The sequence below is a fragment of the Brassica oleracea genome, chromosome C9, assembly GCF_000695525.1.
Source record: "Brassica oleracea var. oleracea cultivar TO1000 chromosome C9, BOL, whole genome shotgun sequence".
Classification (NCBI taxonomy): domain Eukaryota; kingdom Viridiplantae; phylum Streptophyta; class Magnoliopsida; order Brassicales; family Brassicaceae; genus Brassica; species Brassica oleracea.
Genome location: NC_027756.1, coordinates 32,100,045 through 32,107,068, shown reverse-complemented (window position 1 = coordinate 32,107,068; position 7,024 = coordinate 32,100,045). Strand labels below are relative to the sequence as shown.

General features: G+C 39.8%; 1 pseudogene; it reads left to right on the top strand.

Moving 5' to 3' along the window:
• The first annotated feature begins 1,218 nt into the window (after window positions 1-1,218).
• Window positions 1,219-7,024, top strand: part of LOC106317707 — a 22,991-nt pseudogene continuing 17,185 nt past the window's right edge.

Here is a 7,024-nt window from a genome sequence, read left to right as displayed (position 1 = left end):
AAAAGAATAAATAATTAAATAAAATATATTAAAAAATTATTTTTAAATCTAAAATGAATCTAAATACAATCTTCTAATTTATTTTCAATAACAAAAATAAAGTAATACTAGAATGTATTTATTTTCATTAACAAAAATCATATCATCTATTTATTTTGTCTGTCGAATGTATATATTCACAGTTTTCCTAACCAAACTTGGTATAATTATTATCATCTATCATAGGGTTGTTATATAATATTTTTTCTCTCTCCCTTATCTCCTCCCCTTCTCTTTTCCTCGCGACCAACCAATCTTCATCAGATTTAACTCTCACCTCTAACGTCCGGTGGTGCTGTACCGGCGCCAGAGGGTTCTTCTTCTTTTTCATTTGCTTCATCTTTATAGTCTCCTCTCTGCGTCTTGTCCGTTGCTCTGCTCCTAGGGTCTTTCCGGTGCTGTCTTCGCACATGAGAAGCTTTGGCGTCGGTGTAGTCAGTGGCGGAGGCAATGCATTGGAATGGTGGTCAAATGATCCATGTGAAATTTGGAAAAATAATATAGTCTTTGTTAAATATTATAGTTTGACCCTAGTCCATTATTTTGATAGACCCTCATTAATTTAATCGAACTTGTTTAACCCAATATCAAACTATAAAAATTAATTACTAGCCCAATAATGTATATAAACCATTACAAAAAATATAAAATAAACTAAGTCCATCAAAATAAATAAACCCAATTATCATTGTTATACTAAGAGATCTCGTTATACTAATACTAACGACCTAATTATTTAGTTTCTTCTTCTGCTTTTATTTTTCCCTGTTATGAATCATGAACCTTTGTTGTAAGTCTGAAACCTGATCCAATTTTGTTTTAAAGTCAAGGTAATTATTTTATTTTTTAACTTTATGAGTAGTTTTTCTTCTCTAAATTCTAAATTCAATGTTACATTGAGATGTTCTAGATTTTGTGAGTTAATTTAGAAAGTTAAATTTATAGAGAAATAGACAATTAAACCCTCTTTAGCTTTAGTGGGATGTAGGCGAATATAAGATTACGCTAGGATTGTTTTGAAGCTTGTGAATGAAACGGTTTGATGTAGAGGAGGGCTAGATTAAGCTACGATTGTTTTAAAAGTTTAATTTACTTATCATATCATTAGTATACCTTTTGTTATTCTGATAAAAAACTGTATTTCATTTTATTTTATTTATGTAGATATTATTAAAAACAATGGATCGATTTGTAATAAAAAGAAAAATTCCACCACCGATGATTAGTGTGGATGATTTGGCATTTGATCTAGCTAAGCGAAAAATAATTCGAGAGTATGATCATAATCATATAGATGAGGTACGACGCATATATTTGATTAGAGGACCTTGTCAACTTCGCGGTCATACTTTTAAACAAAAATCAATAGGAGGTGTATGGCGACGTTTTAATCCACAATGGTTTGACCAGTATCAATCAACAAAAAAGGCTTTTTGCTTGTTTTGTTTCTTGTTCAGAGTTCAAGTTGGAAAACAAGGTGGGAGTGATACTTTTGTATCAATGGGTTTTCTAGCTGGAATAAGGTTGATAGTTTCAGTAAGCATGTGGGAGATCATTCTAGTTTTCACAATGATGCTAAAAATAAATGTGAAGATTTGACGAGACAATGTCAGTCTATCAAACATGCTTTTCATAAGCAAACTGATATTGTGAAAAGTGATTATCGAATCCGCTTTGGTGCTTCGATTGATGTTTGTAGACACTTATTCAATCAGGGTTTAACTTTTCATGCTCATGATGAGAAAGAAGAGTCAACAAACAAAGGCAATTTCTTAGAGCTTTTGAAGTATACAGCCAGACATAACGAGGCTGTGAAAAAAGTTGTGTTGCACAATGCTCCTAAAAAATAATCAGATGACATCTCCTCCAATTCAAAAAGACATTGCACATTGCTTCGTAGAAGAAGTAACCAAGTCTGTTACCCAGGAAATTAATAATGATGTCTTTGGCTTGCTGGTAGATGAATCTGCTGATGTCTCAGATAAAGAGCAAATGGATGTGGTTTTCCGTTTCATTGATAAATTTGGGCTGGTAAAAGAAAGTTTTGTTGGCATTAGTCATGTTAAAGACACATCTTCCTTGACTCTCAAGTATGCCATTGATGCTTTATTTGCGAAACATGGATTGTGTTTGAAAAAAGTAAGAGGGAAGGTTATGATGGGGAAAGCAATATGAAAAGAGAATTCAATGGTTTAAGATCGCTGGTTTTGAAAGAAAGTTGGAGTTCTGCATATTATGTTCACTGTTTTGCTCATTAGCTTCAGTTGTTTGTCGTGGCGGTTGCAAAAAAACATGTTGAATTTGAAGAATTTTTTGATATGGTTCATGTTCTATTGAATGCCGTTGGAGCTTCTTGCAAGAGAAAGCTTATACTCACTGAATGTAATCGCAAGGGAATGGAAGAAGGGATAAGTAAGGGAACTATTAAGACAGGAACTGGGCTGAATCAAGACCTTTCTCTTAAAAGACCTGGAAATACTCGTTAGGGATCACATTACAAGACTTTGTTGCGTCTTGGTGAGATGTTTCTCTGTATTATTAAAGTTCTTGAACATATCCAGACTGAAGGCATGGACAGCAGCAAAAGACAACAAGCAATTGATCTCCTCAAATATTTTCACACATTTGATTCTTTATTTTATCTACAGTTGATGCTTGTTATCCTGGGACTCACTAATAATTTGTCAAAGGCTCTACAGAAAAGAGACCAAGAGATCTTGAATGCTGTCTCGTTGGTTGGGTCTACGAAACGACAGTTACAGAAGCTTAGAGATGAAGGATGGGAGAATTTTGTGGCTACAGTTTATTCTTTTAGTGAGAATAATAAAACTGAAGTTCTTGATATGGAGGAAGAGTTTGTTGATTCAAGCAGGCCAAGGAAAAAAAACTGGCATCACCAACTTGCATCATTATAAGGTGGATTGTTTTTACACCGTCTTAGATAACTTCAAGAGTTTAATGATCGTTTTGATGAGGTGAATTCGTAACTACTTGTTTGCATGGCATCCTTAAGTCCGATAGATTCTTTTCGTCAGTTTGACAAGTCAATGTTGATGAGATTGGCTGAGCTTTATCAGGATGATTTTAGTTCTATGGAATAGAGATCTCTTGAACAGCAACTTGACATCTACCTTGACAATGTGCAAAAAGATGAACGGTTTACCAATCAAGAATGCCTTGGTTATCTTGCTCGTGTATTGGCGGATACAAGAAAATATCTTTCTCATCAATTGGTTTATCGTCTATTGAAGCTATGTTTGACTCTTCCTGTTGCGACTGCAAGTGTAGAAAGGTGCTTTTCTACAATGAATATCATGAAGACGACTTTACGTAACAGTATCGGTGATGAATTTTTAAGTGATTGTTGTAGAACCTAAAATCTACACTAAGTATTTGATAGTGATTGGGGTTTGATCTAGGGAAGACAATCTACACTAAGTATTTGATAGTGATTGGGGTTTGATCTAGGGAAGACAAATGATGTAGGCAACGATATCTTTAGAATACAACGATGTTAAACAGTTTCCAGTAGGTAAAAATGACTTTATTGATGAATAAGATCGAATACAATGAGCTGAATTAGATCAGGTGATACAAATGAGATCCATAAAGAAAGAATCTAAAATTGGGATGAGAACAAGGTCGATGTAAGTGTGTAGCTCTCTCTAGGGTTTTCAACGTGTGCTTCTTCATGTCTGTTCTCCTTCCTTTATAGTAAGTCGACCTCGTGATCTTCGTAACTGCTCCACGATCTCCGGGACTGCTCCACGATCTTTGGGACCTCGAAGTCTTCGCTTTCGAGCTCGATTGCTTGCAACGGGGTTCATTTCATTTCGACGCATACCTTTGATCGTGGCCCATTAATGTATTGACCGAAATTGGGTCCAACATTTGTCCCCAGCCTTTTGGTTTATTTGGGAAACCGAAAGGGCGAAAACTGAAGTTACCTGGCGGCATCGCAATTCTCGGGAAGTGGGACGTCACGTGCATCGGCTTGATTTGACTTGTCGGCCATTTTCGAATCGTGTGGTTGAGATCGAGAGTTCGTGGCCGGTTAATCTTTTGTGTTTCGGGAACCGTTTTTTAATATATATATTACACTTCACTGGATAGATCGTTTTCTTCGATACTACAATCCTTCTTTCTCTTTCATCGTCTTTGGTATTTTCCTTTTCCTGCTTCGAATCTATGGCGCATGAGAAATTTGTCCTCATCTCCCGACGATCATCGAGCCGAGACATATCAAAAAACCTTTACGAGCTCTGGGAAATCGATTATACCGTTGAGATCGAAGCACCCGAAGATGGCGAAACTCCGGAGACTGTGAGGCCGGGGTATTGTGGGGCCTATACGTCGCATTTCCAGGACGGAGGTTTGTCATTTCCTCTTCCTCGCTTCCTTCTCGAAGCGCTCGCGGAGCTTGGGATGGCTTTTGCCCAAATGGCGCCTAATTTCTGGCGCTATTTCTTGACTTCGTGGATCCGAGCCAGGGAGGAGGGTCTCAGGTTCGGCCTTTAAGAGTTGAAGCAGTTGTTTTCTATTAAGACGAACAGTGGCTTTCCAGGAACGATGATTCTTGCTCCTCGGCCTGGCCGTTCTGTTATAGACGGCATTCCTAACAGGGATGACCAGTGGAGGGAGAAATTTTTCGTTTTTAAGATTAATCCGGTGTCGGTCGGCGACTTTGATTTTGAGAAGATCCCTAGGGTATGGTCTGACGATATTGGTAGGTTTTTTGAGTTTCTTCTTTTCTTTGCTCTATTTCTCGAAGAGAATTTTACTCTTCGATTTGTTTTGGCATTCTCTATCTTCTCTCTGCTTATTTGCAGAACCCTTTGGTTCCGCGCCTATGACTCCCGAGCTTCACGGGCTAATCGCCACTTTTCGGCGGGGTAGCCCTCGATAGCTCGCATTCCCCGTAGATCGAATTTGAGCTGTTTACGCTCTTCCGCCGGGTGAAAACCGTGCTACTGCCATTGGTTCGGTGGTACCTGTTCGACCGGGAAAAGGTCATCGCGATAAGAGTAAGCTGACCTTCTTGGGAAGATTCGAATGCCTACGCGTTTTTCAATTTTCCAAATATGTTTTGTTCAGGGGCGAGGGAGAAGGAGGCGCTACCCGACTGTCCTGACGAGTCTTCCGAAGTCGGGTCGTGGGAGCGAGCTCAGAAAACAGCGTGGACCGACCCTTAGGTCGAGGTCACAGACTCAATCTCCCGGTCTTTTGGCTAGGCCGGTGTTGATCGTCATTCCCGTAGGTGGGCCTCGAAGGGCGCCAAATGCTTCAACTGGTTCTGTCGGTGATCGAGCTCTCGACGACGATATCGATTCGTCGACTCACCGGCGCCGACGTCGAGCTCTCGAAGAGATTAACTCTGTGAATTCGAATTCCCGAGCTCAGAGCTTCCTCCCCCGTTACAAGCTTCTGGCGAAGGTACTTTGCAAGTTGACCCGAGCGCTCGTCTCCCAGATGTACAGGACACCTCTTCGTGGAGATTTTCGTATGACGACGAGGTACCAATCCTTGAGAACCCCAAAGGTCTTGCTCTGATTTGGCGCAAGATCAGAGAGAAGGGATACGAGCTTCCTCCTCTGGATGATATGCATGAGAGTGATGCTTACGTGCGGATGGCGGTAGCGACTGCTAAGGTAATCTGTCTCGCGATTGCTTCTGATGTTCTGTCGGGTTAACTGACGATTGTCCGACCTCTGTTGTTGTTTCTGCCTAGGATCGATCGACCTCATTTGGATCCGAACACGAGATTGCTTACGGAAGAATACCAACGAGGTATAACCGAATTCATGGGGTTAGTTCACCGACAACCGGAAGCAAAAACAGGTAAGTTAAGATGTCCTTGCTCTAATTGTAAAAATAGAAAGGTTATTAAAGAGTGGGATGTTTGGACTCATCTATATTTGAGTGGGTTTACACGAAGTTACAAAATTTGGTATCATCATGGGGAAACTGATTATGAACATGGTAGTACTAGCGAACCTCAGCCAGCGGTTAGATTAGAAGAACCAATTAGAACCGATGTAGATTATGGTGTAGGTACTGAGCAGATGGTAAATGATCATTTTAGAGGGGAAGATTTACCCAATGCACAAGCTAAGAGATTTTATGATATGTTGGATGCTGGAAAGCAACCATTGTACGAAGGTTGCAGAGATGGTCATTCAGCTTTATCATCTGCTACAAGATTGATGGGCATTAAAACAGATTATAATTTGGCTGAAGACTGTGTGGATGCGATTGCTGATTTTGTAAAAAGTATTCTACCCGAGGATAATGTAGCTCCTGGTTCATACTACGAGGTTCAGAAACTCGTAGCTGGTCTTGGTTTATCGTATCAGGTAATAGATGTATGCAGCGACAACTGCATGATTTATTGGAGGGCGGATGAACAGCGGGTTACATGCAAATTTTGTGGAAAGCCTCATTATAAATATACGAGTTGAAGAGTTCCAGTGCCATATAAAAGGATGTGGTATTTACCTTTGACGGAAAGGTTGCAGAGGTTGTATCTATCTGAACGCACAGCGCAACCAATGAGATGGCATGCGGAGCACTCAACAGATGGTGAGATCAGACATCCTTCAGATGCAAAAGCGTGGAAGCATTTCCAATCAAAGTATCCCGACTTTGCGTATGAAAGAAGAAATGTCTACCTTGGATTATGTACTGATGGTTTTAGTCCGTTTGGCAAGAGTGGAAGACAATATTCTCTATGGCCCGTCATTCTTACACCATACAACCTCCCCCCAAACTTGTGCTTGCGACGAGAGTTTTTGTTTCTCTCGATTCTCGTTCCCGGACCAGAGCATCCTAAGAGATCACTTGATGTGTTTCTTCAGCCACTAATATATGAGTTGCAACAACTATGGGCTCAAGGTGCTGAAACATACGATGTTTCGTGTAAAGAAAACTTTCAAATGCGGACAGTACTAATGTGGACAATAAGTGATTTTCCAGCATATGATATGTT